The sequence below is a fragment of the Hydractinia symbiolongicarpus genome, chromosome 6 (assembly GCF_029227915.1).
Source record: "Hydractinia symbiolongicarpus strain clone_291-10 chromosome 6, HSymV2.1, whole genome shotgun sequence".
NCBI classification, from domain to species: Eukaryota; Metazoa; Cnidaria; class Hydrozoa; order Anthoathecata; family Hydractiniidae; genus Hydractinia; species Hydractinia symbiolongicarpus.
In genome coordinates, this window is record NC_079880.1 from 16,958,630 (window position 1) to 16,974,088 (window position 15,459).

The following is a 15,459-nucleotide window of genomic DNA, read 5'->3' on the forward strand; positions in this document are numbered from 1 at the left end:
CTTTAAAGCCTCAACAATGTTTCTGTAGAAAGAAATGAGCTGAAAAACACCTTTCTTCAGCAACCTCCTGCATCTTTTCACCTATCACGTAGTCAATAGAGCCAGAAGGGCTTACCTTGGAAATGTAGCTAGTTAGCTAGACATAAAAAAATCTATGGAAAAATTGATTTAATTTATTATTTACATATATATATATGCTAGCTATACATCAATAAAAAAATTCAGCAATAATCCCTGTGCTGCAAAGGATTTTTTTGAGAAATTTGTTATAGCTAACTTGCTAGCTCTAGCTATTAGCTAGCTAGTTAATTTTTATTTCAGAAATTTTAGTAAATGTATATATAAATGTATATTTGCATAAGTTGTTTTAAATTCAAACAACAGTCTTTTTATGTCAACAGGGCTTTTTATTGCACACGTCAGCACATTCTGCGTTTTGTTGGCTACTTCATTTAACTTGATTTTTTGTTTTACTGTAAACATCTAATAGAAACTATATAACAGAATAAAACTAATAGAAATTTGCATAATGCTTAACAGGCATCTTTTGTGTAATATTTCTGTCAGTTGTCCAGTGAATGCTGCATTTTTTTACTCATAAATTGTAAAATTTAAAAAACAACTCTTACAATTAAAAGAAATCCTATACAATAAAAAATGAAATTTTAATTAATAGCGGACCCACATGGACATTATTCAGTATTATATATATCAACGAAATAGTAAAATGTAGAATTTTGACGTTAAGTTTGTTGCTTCATTCAGAATTGAGTTGCTGGCAAATAAACGGGGGATACATAATATTACTGCATCATATGTTATTGGAAAATATGCTAAACTAGCTGAATTCCCGTGGAAGAATCCACTGAATGTCTCCATGAAATGCATGTAAGGGATACCTAACAAAAACATGCAGCATGGTAATGTGAATTTTTAAACTTACAATCCAACATCTGCTCTTTGTCTCTTTTTATAACGGGACGGAAAAAAGAGAGAAAAAGCCCTGGAATTGAGGTTGCTCACAATCTGCATTACTTTATATATATTTATACCTGTTGAAACAAAACATTTGAAAATATAACCAGGTGCAACAAAAAAATAGAATAAAAATGCCAAATGTTGAAGTTGTCTAACAGCTGGTACGTAAAAAGCGAAATCTGCCAATACTATATACATGCTTTGCCATGCCAGAAGTACACCAGGGAAAAAAGTATATCAGACATTAAAAAAAATCAAACATATTTCACCAAGTCATACAAAAAAGGTTATTACAAAATTTCCACACGGTACAGTTTGTAACCATCATAACAAAATCAGATATTCAGTCTATTACATACAGCAACACTTTTAATGTTATAAGAAATCAAGAGTTATCAACTCATAAAACAGAAAAATAAAAACTTGAATCATTTTCGTTTATTGTATATCTACCACAATATTTCAATCCAAAATATTAAAGGAACTGTTTGCCTAACAGACCCAAACCTTTAATCAAGAAAATCTTATGTATATCAAGAAAACAGCACAAGCATGCTGTGCATGATAATGCAATGTTTTCGAATTTAAGAATCGAATATATTTCAAAAGATTGTAACGAAACAGATGTAAACATCGATTTAAGTTTTCTCACATTTATGTTTAGAATAACGATAAAAATACTGACTCACCACACTCTGTAGGAGTTCTCTGTAAGAACGGAAAAATTACTTTTTATGGCTAATATAAACTAGTCAATTCGAGCTGTGGAAAAATCTACTTAGGACAATGGAAAAATAGATTGTTTTAAGTCTTTTGCTGACGTCAGCAGTGCATAACTAAAAAAAATTGGCGAATTTTGTTTATCCGTTTCATGTAATGTGCAGAGCCTGAAACGCTGATAAAAAAATGTAGTATAGTATCATGTCCATTTGATGACCAGTTAAGAAGATGTGAAGGTTTTAAAATTTTGTTGACGCCAGCTAAGTACCTACCACCAAAAGCCCAAAAAATCTTTCTTTAGAAATTTGTATACCCATTGCCTTCATTGCATAGATCTTGAAACGCTGATTAATAAAATAGAGGATCATGTACTTATGGCGAACGGTTAAAGAGATATTGGGGTTTAAAGGTTTTTCAATGACCTCATCAACCCATCTATTCCGAAACGGATTAGGACAACCAGGTTTGCAAAACTTAACCAATTTGGTCCCAGGTTGCCCTAGTTACCCATGTGGTGAAATATGACTGACGTTACTGCCTCGTTTCATTATCAAATGTATTGACGTTGCGCCGTAATGTCAGAAAGATTACAAAATTAGACATAAATTTTTCCGCGACATCAAAAAAAATAAAGATATCCACTTTGGCGGTCACAGACGGACAAAACTATCGTATTAATATATAAATTCTTCTTTAGTATATATATACACGCTGTTTTAAACCTGCTGAAGATTCCTTGGTCTTGTTTGGAGGTTTTTGAACTGTGAAATCAACATGTTCAGTCTGCATATGATTGTAAAGCTGTTGGAAATCTGTAGGGCTGAGTGCATCATCATCCAACTTGTTTTGGGACTCATTAATCTCATTTTGGTCATTGTCGATTCAGAGCTGTTTAGCTTCATTCTTTGTCTTTTACTTCGGGTCATAACTGCATACGGCTTTGCAGCAGAGAACTCAGGTTTCAATGTCTCTTTGAACCTAGCTACTGATGTGTCTTCTGTAGTTCTAGATTCTGGCATGGCATAAGAAGGTTGCTGTTCTCCGTCGGCTTGATGGGTCGTCTTCTTTTTGGACAGTGTACAATTACTTCACCTTGCTTAATGTCTTTGACTGTGTTCCCAATACGCTCTTATTTTTCCAGGTCCACCACGTTCCACTATGCTCTTGATCAAAACTCTCTCTCCAATCTCAAGTTGTCCAGATTGATGCTGACGACCCTGTTTCTTTCTTGCAGCAGCCTTTCTTATCTTGGTACTCGCTCTAGCAATCTTTTTTGCTTCATTCATTTGCCGCTGCCAGTGGATCTCTTTTATTATCATCATCTATTGAAAAGTCCAATGGTAATTTAGGATGATGACCAAACATCAGGAAATGTGGTGCATAGCCTGTTGTGTCATGGTAGGTGCAGTTGTATGCAAAAATAACCTTGCTTAAGCTTGTGTGCCACAACTCCACCAAGTGTTCTCAGCATCTGTAACAGCGTCCTGTTCATCCTCTCCACAAGACCTTTAGTTTGTAGGTGGTAAGGAGTGGTTTGGCTTTTTTGTACACCAGATAGTTGGTGTAGTTCGGTGAACAACTGATTTTCGAATTCTTGTCCTTGATCATGCAGAGTTTTGATGGTAATCCAAATCGTAGAATGTATTCTCCACATAAGTGCTTTGCTGCTGTTGCAGCACTCCTATTATGTGCTGGATAGGCTTGGTAATATTGTGTAAAGTGGTCCATGATGACCAGAATGTATTTGTATCCACCGCTACTGGTTTCCAAATGGAGATAATCCATCACAATTAGTTCCATAGGTAACAATGAGATGATACTTTGTAGCGGCGCAGGCGGTTCCCTCATTGATTTCCTTTGGAAAATACATGGACACCTGTGTCTGGTAAATTTCACGGATATCTTTATACATTCCAGACCAGTAAGCTCTGTCTTGCTAACTCGATCACTTGATGAGCACCAAGGTGGCCCATGTCAACATCTAGGTGTTGGTATACAAGAGGATTTAAGATCCTTGGAAGAACTATCTGGGTAATGTCGGCAGTTTTTCACCTAAGTCGACCTTTGTCAGTAAGAAAATATTTCCTTCTGTCTCGCAACATAATACGAACAATGAGTGAGTGTGATCTTATCTTTAGGGACATCAGCGCTATTCTTCAGTACATTTATCATCACCGTAATATAAGGGTCTTTTTGTTAAAGCTCGACCATTTTAGCAGTTGGAATGTTATCTTCTTTGCCACACATCAACAGTTCATAGGTAGCTAGGTTAACAGCACCTAATCCTACCCTCCCATGCTTGAAGGCATCTTGTGAAAGTTGTTCCATATAATCAGCAGCATATCTCTTAATATCCAAGGGCAACCAGGAAAGGCAATCAGCAGCACGATTATTAATACCAGGTCTATACCGACACTAAAGTTGAACTCTAAGCTCGAACAGCCATCTTTGTCCATTAGCATTGAACTTGATTGATTCCAGTACGTACAGCAGTGAATTATTATCAGTAAATGATCTGCATAGGCTAAATAATCGCTTAATTTCTCTGTGATTTCCCACTTCAGGCCCAAAAATTCTAGCTTACTGCTGTGATACTTGGTTCTGCTGCCGTAACCTATTACACACGTCTTGCAGTGTTGTTTCTGATAAAGAATGCAACCAAGTACCAGTCCACTAGCATCTACATGTAGAAATAACATCATCAAAACCAAAATTGGTGATTGTGTCACAATGTCAATCAGGGCATTCATTGAAGCTTGGTGAATACCAGTTCAAACTATTGGTGTTTTTGATCGACCCTGACCAGAATTTTTGTTAGTAGTATTGCGAGTGGTATTTTTTTTCGATGGAATCACAATCCAATCAGATAGCGGTTTGGCTATTTTGACAAATTCTTGTACATGATGATAGCCCAGCAGACCAAGTATTTGTTGCACTTTTGCTATTTGTTTGTGGTTATCTACTTTTCAATGTGGTAAGTGACGAATCGTCCATTTAGTAACCATCCTTGCTCACAATTCTTCCTATTAGGAAGAATTGTGAGCAATTGTGAGTAGATCGTTTAAAAATTATAAAAACGGGACCGTAGGAAGCTAAAACATCGCTGTAGATTGTTTGAAAATCATAAAAACGGGATCGTAGGAACATTCCATTTTCATTCAATGGAAGTGAGAAAGGAATGTCTAAAAATAGTTTTAAGGAGTTAATTTATCACGTTTTTTATTGTTTTTTAATTGTTTTAGGAGAACAATTCGCTTCAGAAATTCGTTTCAAAAGTTTTTCTGCATTTGTTTCAAAATAGTTTCGGAATCGTTTCCCATTCGTATCCCATTCGTATCCCCTTCGCTTCCACTTCGTATCATTTGTAAGCTTAAAGTTTATAATTAAATTCAATCGTTTCATCGTCATTTCATAAAATGATCTATGAACGATTTAAAAAAATGATGATACGATCTTGAAACGATCATAATCGTTTCAATTCTTATAAAATGTGAAACGTTTGTGGAGACGGTCCCTATGTATTTACTTTATTCTTGAACATTTCACATTTCCTCGGGTTCAATTTGATACCTTTTGCTAACAGTTGTTGTAACACATTTCTAATGTGCTCGATGTGCTGGGCAAAACCTCCAGAGTAAACGATAACATCATCTAGATAAGGAAGGGCATATTCATTGCAATGTCCTCAAATGTCTGTTCCATGTACCTTTGAAATCCTGCAGGCACATTCATCAATCCAAAGGGTATTCTGACCCACTCAAACAATCCCCATGGGGTCACAAACGCCATTTTCTCCTTGCTTTTTTTTGTCAGGTATCCTTTGTAGTAGGCACGCGTCTGATCAAGTTCTGAGAACCATTGACTCCCACCAAGGTTATCAAAGGCTGTTTGAATACGTGGTAATGGTTGTTTGTCTGCAATGGTTTTCTTATTCAGTACCCTGAAGTCGCAACATAATCGTATGGATCCATCTTTTTTTCTTACTATCAGTACAGGTGATGACCAAGCAGATTTTGATTTTTCAATCCATCCGTGGATCATGGACGATTCAGTAAATCTTGTAAATGTTGTTTCACATCGTTGTACAAGAAGCGTGGTACTGAATTGTAGTTTCTCTGCACCTGAAATTTATTTGTTGTTAGGATGTCTATCTTAAGGTTTGTAGCACATCCTATGTCGTTTTCATCTTTTGCAAATGCATGTCTTTATTCCAACACCATCTTCACCCCTATTTTCCATTGGCTGTCCGACAAGGTCTCCAGATCTTTTCTCTTTAACTGTTAATGATATTTTTGGTGGTCTTCCTGTATACTGGCATGGATTTTAACCGACTCAACCCCCTGGATACTGGCGTCGATTTTAACCAATTCAACCCTGGTGGTTAAGACTGGTTCACTCTCCAAATTCCTAATATGGCTATCTTTTGTATCTAAATCTTGCTCTTCTTTTGCGAAGGCTATGCTATATAAGGCTATGCTGATCTTAAATATAGTTCTATTTTAACGACTGGCCGAATCTTAAATTGTAAATTATATTTACTGACTTAAACTGTTATCTCCTACACTGTTGAATCTTGTTCATGATGGTTGTGATGTCATTTTTTTAGACATGTTCATGAGATTGTTGTTTAAATGTCATTCTGGGAATGAAAACTTGATATAGTAACATTTACTTCTTTGAAAGATGAAAAATTGATCCTATTAAATATATTGTTGTTATTATTTTAATTATTCTAAAATAATATTTAATAAAAACAATAATCAGGCAAGGTAGTTTTGAGCAATGCAAGAGACAAATACACGCTTGTGTGACTATGCGAGTTCATGGTGCTAAAATCACTGGTCACTTTCTTATGGCTCATGCATTTTGTCCCCAAAGCGTGGCATTATGCTAAAATTTACTACAGTACTGTGAAAAGGTTTGTTAACATCGTGGTTCGTGTTTATTTCATGTTACGCACGAACCACCATAGCCCACGATACGTATTTTTTTAAAAATCGTGGACCTCACGATCATGTTTCGTGGACTACACGAACAAAAATTAAATATTACATCGTGGCTTCCACGATAGATAACTTCTATTGTAAAACAACAAAGACCGTATTAGTTTATCAATTAAATTAAAAACCGACGGCAAAAAAATAAATTAACATTTTTTTGTTTTAATTCGTTGTTATAAGGCTAGCTATATAAAAGATTTTAATCCTTCGTGAATCAAGCGCCGTCCATAGGGTATTAAATAAAACTGTAAAATTTTAAATAATTCTTTCACAAATTTATTTCTATTTTTTTTTTAAAAACGCATCTCTGTTCTAAAGGTTGTTTCATTTTAGTGTTACTCATCGTCACAAGCATGGTATATACAATCAAGCGACTTTATTTCATGAATTTAAATTTTAAGGTCAAATGAAAAAAAAATTTATACGACTATACGTTCTTATAACAATACGGAAGTTTTTACGCAGAATATCCACTTCTTTTCCCATGGTTGCGCTTCAAAAAATATGAAAGTCAAGATACTTGTTCTTACGGTTTTTAAACATATATACCTTACTGTCGCTAACGCTTTATTACTTGGTGAAACAGGTCTAATATTATCTGGCCATTTCTGGTTATTATACATTTTTTTTAAAAGAGCGAGGTTAGTATTTTTTTTACACTTTCTTTTTCCACGCCAGGGCTTCAACCCTGGGGGCGAGTTGATTTTTTTAAAGTTTTTTATAAGAGTTTTTTTGTAACCCTTTCTCAGCCTTAAATTTCCTTATTTGTTTTCTTCCAAAATATTAAAATTTTTAATTAGATTGTTAAAATTATACTATTAAAAATCTGTTCGTAAAAAGTAAAATCATAGATTCAGAAATAAAGTCGCATTGAACTGCTGATCACGTTCTTATGAACTATTTTTTTATAACAACAAAATACCTGCATCATGTTTTACGTTCATAAAAAGTCCACGTGGCTTCTGTTATTGAATAATTAATTATTAATGATGTGAAGTTTCGAAGCATTTTCTGTACAAATAAAATAGACAAAAATGACTTTTTGATCATTTTCATAGCATTTGTCAATAAAATTATGATGATCTAATGTAAGTTTTCTTTTTCGACCACTCTTTCGTTTTGGCGCTAGCGATTTCGTTTCATTAAATCTTCGAACAATTTTTGATATTGTTTGCCGTGAAATCTTTTTGCCATCTTCCTCTTCAATAATTTTGCTAATCTGCGTATAGGTCATTCTTTTTTGTTTAAGATTTATTATTCGCTGTCTGAAATATTTTGAAAGCACCATGTCTTGATTTGTAAATTGTATAAATGGTTTCGCCAAACAGAGCATCCATATTTAACTTTTTTTTTCAAAGAGAAACTAATTGCTCAGCTGACTTTTAAAGACGCCGACAAAATTAGAGAAAGATACATCGGCAAAATAGATAAGACATAAAAGAAAGAAAAACTCGATGACCAAATACGCTTTTAAAATCTACTTTAATTTAAGACTGTTAAATATTTTGCATATATTTTCGGTTCAACGTTTTCTTGAACAGAGTTCTTTTGGCAAAAAAATATCGGCAAAACAATGAGATGTGTTTGAGACGGGCGTTATTAAAGTTTTAAAAACTGAAATTAAATTATGGTCAGACAAATTTAACTTTTCTTTACAAAATAACATTTTGTACAAAACATTTAATTGCGTCCGTTCGTTAAACTCAATAAAACAAATTACCGACGCTTTTGAAAAGAAAACAAATTAAATCTATATAAATCGTGGAGCTCGCGAAAAAGATCGTGGGACACACGATCCTTCGTGGAGATAATTATATTAGCGTGGTGGCCACGATAGAATGTTTGAATATTTGTTATACACGAAGACCACGATTTTATCGTGGTTCGTGTGCACCACGCTCGTTACACGAACACGATGTTAACAAACCTTTTCACAGTACTGTATGTTAAAAAAAGTAGCCACACCCCCGTTTATTTGTTGTTTATTTTGAAAGCTGTATGGGGTCATTATGGTTAGAATAATTAAATTTTACCCCCCGTTTACCAATTGAGGGTCATATCTCATGGAAACAAGTTGTTTCAACTGAAAAAAAAACCCGAAGCGAAGAAGGTTGTCTCTTTTTCAAAAGAATCTTGAAAAAAGTTACTTTAAACAAGGCATGTCTGTTACCGTATTTTCCGTTTTTTAAACGCACATCATATAACCCGCAGCTCAGCTTTTTTAGGGAGTTATAAACTAGATGCTATCAGATAGCCCGCACCTTCGTATAACCCGCATAAATTTTCAATCAATGTGTTTTACTTACCCGCTGTTAAGAAAAAAATTCAGTGTATTTTTTCTTACCCTAATCATTTTATAAACATGTTCGTGTGTTCTGTTTTTTTCATGATGGAGACAACTGGGGGACGTTTAAACTCGTGAACCCCAAACACGAGAACCGAGTGTATGAACTAGCGACTCTCTCAGTCTTAACTTCTTTGTCTCCGATTGTCGAAATAATAATGAATTAAAATTAATTTGACAATGCTGTTTTCCTTTTATTTGTAAACATTAGTTTCAGCCAATAATATCTCTTGCTTCCTGCTATTAAACAAACAAACAAATAAAAAATAAAATGCTATCAGGTGATAAATTTAAAGTAAAATCTCTGTTTTTTATGTATATTTAAGTTTTTTTGGCATAAAAATAAACAACATAATAATTATCACGGATTGTCTGTAACATCGATGTACGGAACGTTCTTTACTAATGAAAAACGGCGATAGAAATGTTTTTTTAGATCGCATTTTAAAAGTTTAATAACAACCGAAACTAAATAACAGTGACTTCTTGTAATTTTATAGCTCTTTCTTTATTAATATTTTTTAAGTTTGTACTAACTCTTTTTCTAAGATTTATTTTTTAGAAAAAACACATGTTTTTAACTTTGTATCTTTTTATTCTTACCAGAACAAAATGTTCCCACAACGAGCGTTTTCGCCTTTTATGCGCGTCGAAAGTTATATTTTTAGACTCTTTCTTCGGTATTAAAATTTAAAACAAAATGTTCACACAATGAGTGTTTTGATCTTTCCAGAACATCAAAAGTTATATTTTTAGATTTTTTCTTTCTTCAGTATTAAAATGTAATTTGTTTTCGAAATTTTATCGCGAAGGGAAAAGTCCCGAATGTAGGGTTTTTCCGTTTGCGTTGCTAAACGTTGCTTAGGTCATTGGATTTGTTGTTTTTTTATAAAAGCTTGTGTTTTTTTAAATATATGGAGATTAAAATCGCGTTACTATAATTAGTTTCGTTGTTAAAAAAAAAATAAAAATTCAATGGCCTTCACATGTAATTTTTTTTCGCGCAGAGTATTGTTTATAAACAATGTTTCTTGCTATGCTTTTGTTTTTAACACGAAGCAATTATTTTTGCGCAATTTGAAAGGAACTCGCTATCCTATTGTTTTTTTTGAATGAAAGCAATTATTTTTGCAAGTTGGGCGCACGCGTACACTTACATCTGGACTGTACTGATTCCGTGCTCATTCCGTGCTTAGCTCTCGTTGAGGTCGGACGTATCTAAAACGCTCCGGTCTTGGCGCGCTAAGTCGAAGAAAGAAAAAAGAAGACTAAAGCTTGAAGAGCTCTGCTTTGACAGCTAAGTCCTTTTTGATTTATTATATACTGTACTGCCTTCTTTACTTCATTTATATCTTTTCATTTCTTTAACTTGTTGTTTTGTAAGTTTTTTAAATTATTGTTTTTGTTAATAAATTGTTTTTATCCCAGTCAGTTTTTTATCCATCTATCATCTAATATGGTAGCTTTGCTGTGTTGTGGGTTCCTGCTGCTCCTTCTGTGTAACATCGTAAGGAAATGGGCTTGCCTCAGATCCTTCAAACATAGTTTTGGAAGAGCACATAACCGTAGAATGATCTCTCTACGACTTAAAAATAACTTTACTCAGGTAGGAAACCCCACATTTACGCTAAAACTGATTTTTGTGTTTGTTGTATTTTTGAGCAATACAAAACCTTCGTTCAAAAGTAGCTCACCCAACAACAACGAAATGAGTCGACTAGATAGGAGTTTCTTTTCTATCTCTTCACTTGATGCCTGCAATAGAGTTTCTGAAAGCCAGCTCACTCTACAATTAAAATTAATGGCTTTATCAAAACTTAAGCCAAGCAGGCACAAGTATTTCTATTTTTTAATCCTCTTGTCAGGGGACATCTGCCTCAACCCAGGTCCTGTTAAGTATCCCTGTTCTTCATGCTTAAAACCTGTGGCAAAAACACACAAAGCACTTTCTTGTGACAAGTGTGGATTATGGGCTCATAAAAAATGTGAGCGTATTTCTGATAAAAAATATCAACAATTTATGAAGACTCCTGAAGATAAACTGTTTTTCGTTTGCAGTCCCTGTCTTTCTCGTAATTTGCCCTTTGCTAATGAGGAGTCATTTGGTGACGAAATTCCGGACAACATCAATATTACTATTGATGAAAACTTTGATTTTGAGGCAATCAGAAATGGAAAGGGCTTAAAAATGGCCCATCTCAACATTAATGGTCTGTCATCCAAACTAGACTATGTTAAACTTCTGCTACATCAAACAAAACTTGATGTATTCTCCATCTGTGAAACCAAAATTGATGACACCATCACTGACAATGACGTTAAAATTGATGGCTATGTTTGTTATAGGAATGATCGGAATAGACGAGGTGGGGGTGTTCTAATTTTTGTTAATGAAAACTTGGATAGCCACCTTTTGAAACACCTTTACTTCGAAAATGTTGAATTACTATGGGTGAAAGTGTGCCTGAAAAAAACTAAACCTATTTACGTGTGTGGGGTTTACAGGCCACCTGAAGGTAGTGATTTGCAGAGTACTGAAAACCTGTGTACTCATTTTAAACAGTGTTTTAACAAGCTCCCAGAAGAGAAAGAAGTTTTTATCTTGGGAGATTTTAACTGTAACATGCTTTCAAAATATGCTCTTTCCTCCAAAATAAAGGAATTATGCTCCACTCTTTTCCTAAAACAACAAATTACGGAGCCAACTCGTGTTACTGAAAATAGTAGCACTCTTATAGACTTGATACTTTCTAACAGTTCTTGTATTTCTAAAACTGGTGTCATGGATTTAGGCATCAGTGATCACAATTTAGTTTATGTGATCAGAAAATTCAAAAGGCCAAAATTTGAACCTAAAACATGCAAGGTTCGTAGCTACAAGAACTTCAGTGAAGAGGCTTTTCTGAAGGACCTCAGGAATTTAGACTGGTCATATTTTAATAATTATGATGACCTTGATAAAGCATGTGAGAAACTGAATAAAAATGTTAAAACAGTGGCTGACAAACATGCCCCTTTCAAAACACATAGATTTTCTGGCCGTGTTGAGGCATGGGTCACTGATGAATTAATAATAGCCATCAAAGAAAGAGACTTCTTGAAACGGAAAGCATCAAAAACAAAATCCATCATAGACTGGGAAGCTTTCAAACAAAAAAGGAACCAGGTAATAGGTCTCAAAAATCGACTCAAAAACGAGTACTATAATGACGTTTTGCATGACTTTCAAAAACGGCCAAAACAACTTTGGAAAACCCTAAAAAAACTGGTTCCTGATAAGTCAGGCAATACTACCTCGATAAAACGAGTAGTCCAAAACGATGGTACAGAAACTTCTCACCCAAAAGAAATTTCCAACACATTCAATTCATTTTTTGTCAGTGTTGGTGCCAAACTAGCCTCTAAATTTTCTTCTGACACTACTAATGTTAATCCACCTGTTAGCGGACACGATTTTTGGTGGGCTCGTATTGAGACCAAAAGTGTCGAAAAAATAATTAGATCACTAAAACTTAATAAAGCTACAGGCTTGGACGGAATTGGTTCACGACTGCTAAAAGCAGGTTCGTCAGTTTTAAGTATTTATTTATCAAGTCTTTTCAACAAATCTTTATTTACTGGTTATGTACCTAAATGTTGGAAGACTAAAAGGGTCTCGCCTATTTTTAAAAGTGGCAATAAAACAGATCCTACTAATTATCGGCCTATCTCCATTTTGCCAATTCCTATGAAAATTTTTGAAAAGTTAGTGCATGAGCAAATGTCTCATTTTATTTCTGAGCACAACTTCCTGAATGACAGACAGTCCGGATTTCGAAAACTCTTTTCCACAGAAACTGCAGTAGTTGATGTCTCTGATTTTATTTATACTGAGCTCGACCAACATAACTTTGTTTGTGCTGTGCTCATTGACCTTAAAAAAGCTTTTGACACTGTTGATCATAAAATTTTGTTAAAAAAACTATGGTGTTTTGGCATCAGAGATGCTGCCTTTGACTGGTTCGAGTCCTACTTAACGGACCGAATGCAGCTGACTCTTGTAAACGACACAGGATCAGATCTGCTTCATGAAGACGCTTTTGGGGTGCCGCAGGGATCTGTGTTGGGGCCCCTGCTCTTTCTTTTGTATATTGATGACTTAAAATCTGTCATCAATTCAAACTACCACCATCTATATGCGGATGATACAATAATTATTTCGTCTCATAAAAACTTGGATACCCTTGTCTCCCAGGTCGAGTTAGAACTTTCGCAAGTCGACCTCTGGCTGAATAATAACAAAATGACTATTAATACAGACAAAACTGAAACAATCTTTTTCGGCAACCACAGCCAGTTAAAAAAAGTTGAGAACAAAACTATCAACTATATGGGTATTCCTTTGAAGAGGAGCGAAAAAGTTAAATATCTTGGGGTAACATTTGATCAAAAAATGCAATGGGAAAAGCACATTAATGACATAAATAGAAAAATACTAATTAAATATTCTAAAATTAGAACTATTGCATCCTGTTTAACACCTCACACAAAAAACCTTTTAATTAATGCACTTGTCATGCCATATTTCAACTACTGCTCCTCGGCATGGGCTTGTGCCACCCAAGGTAGATTGGGAAAACTAGAAAAACGATTAAAATGTGTCCGTACCTTTCTTGGGAAAGAGAGGGAATATTCAATGAATAATTTACTCATCAAAAACGATGCCATATTAGTTTTCAAAGCCATGAATCACATTGCTCCTGATTACATGCGCTCAAAATTCCTTTTGACAAAAAACTGTCATAATCATCAAACAAGAGGAGCTTCAAAAAACAGGTTCACACTTCCCTTGGTCAACACGGAATTTGGCAAAAAAGCCTTCCCATTTAGAGCTGCAAAAGTGTGGAATAATCTTCCAGACCAAGTGACCTGTGATGGAAGTCTGCTTTCGTTTAAGACTTCCATCTCTAATGTATTTGGCAAATTCTAATGGAGATCACTTTTGAATTTTTTAATTTTTGTTTTTTATTCTTTTTCTTTTCAATTTTCACAGATTATAGATGTTACTATGTTTGATTGAGCTGAGGCAGTCTAAGGTTTATCATTTTTTGTTTCTTTTTTGTTCTAGTGGCCCCCAGTGGAAACAATCCACTAACTATAGGTTTTTGTGATTTTCTGGGCTAGCCACTTTAAATATTTATTATTATTATTATTATTACTGTATTTATATCTCAGCAACCACAGTGTGCATGATAAAATGAATGGCGGCAATGAGGAGGAGAAAGCTGCGTGTGTCTTATCAATTGTATTTTATATTTATTTTTGATATTTTCAGTGGCCACCTGTTGCTCGAAGGTAACGAAGATAAAAAAAGAAAATTATTATCTATACTTTAATTTTAACATTTTTCAATATTTTAAACAGGAATTAATAATTAAGTCCTGGGCACTAGGTTGTGAAATACGTGTCAATTAAACCTAAAAATGATACCTGCTATATTGCTCTATTACCAGAAGCAAATCATTTCAATGTGCTCAATGTGATTGCAAAGATAAGTAGATTAGAATTACATTCAACACAAAAGAAAAATGATCTCCAGCATTGTGTTTCAGAGAGAGCTCGTAATTAAATCACGTAGTTGAAGTAAAATTACGTAGATATAGGATCGCGCATGCAGTTATACTAATGTACCATTTTATCCTGTTGGTACTATTTTTCTTCATTGAATGTATAAACTTTAAATTTCACAATAAATAACAGAAAATATAAAACTTATCACATAAAACGCACCACATTATAACCCGCACCAACAGTAGAAGTCGTAAAAATCAACTTATAACCTGCGGGTTATATACCGGAAAATACGGTAAAGAGATATTAAGATAATATCAAACATTAACAATGTCATGCTTACTTATCATGAGGTTAGCTTTCTTGGTTAGCTTACTTGTTCTTCTATATTTTCAATTTTTGTGTTCTAGGACCCAGGATAAGTCCTTTTATAAAAAACTATCGAATATGAATAATTCAAATCTAAAAAGATAAAAACAAAACTGTTGTTGTCGAGTATAAAAAGTTAATGTTGTTGTCAGAAATATTTTTTAAAAAGAAGAAAAACGTGATATAACGTCACAAAGAGAACTGTTTGGAAATGTATCAGGCAATTGTATACATTTTCAATTCGTTTTCTTTGGAATAAAGCAAAGTTTAGTAATCTGATTGGACTTTTATTCAGAGAACGCTAGCTAGCAACCTACTGAGAAAGCCAAACAAAAACAGATTGTTGTTTAGAGTATCTGGTACAAAAATGAATTTAGGTGTATAACGATTTTTTAGCTGTTTAACTTTCAGAGCTAAATTTTTCCTTAAATATTTTTCTCTTGAGCCTGAACATATTTTCTTTAAGCACTTTTTTTTAATAATGTACTCTGAAAAATG

At 34.2% G+C, this 15,459-nt stretch overlaps 1 protein-coding gene across 3 annotated transcripts in view; it reads left to right on the forward strand.

Annotated features, from left to right (window-relative positions):
• The window catches only part of LOC130647225 (doublecortin domain-containing protein 2-like), a 61,476-nt gene that overhangs the window by 755 nt on the left and 45,262 nt on the right, over positions 1-15,459 (forward strand). The gene's annotated exons all lie outside the window — the stretch shown is intronic.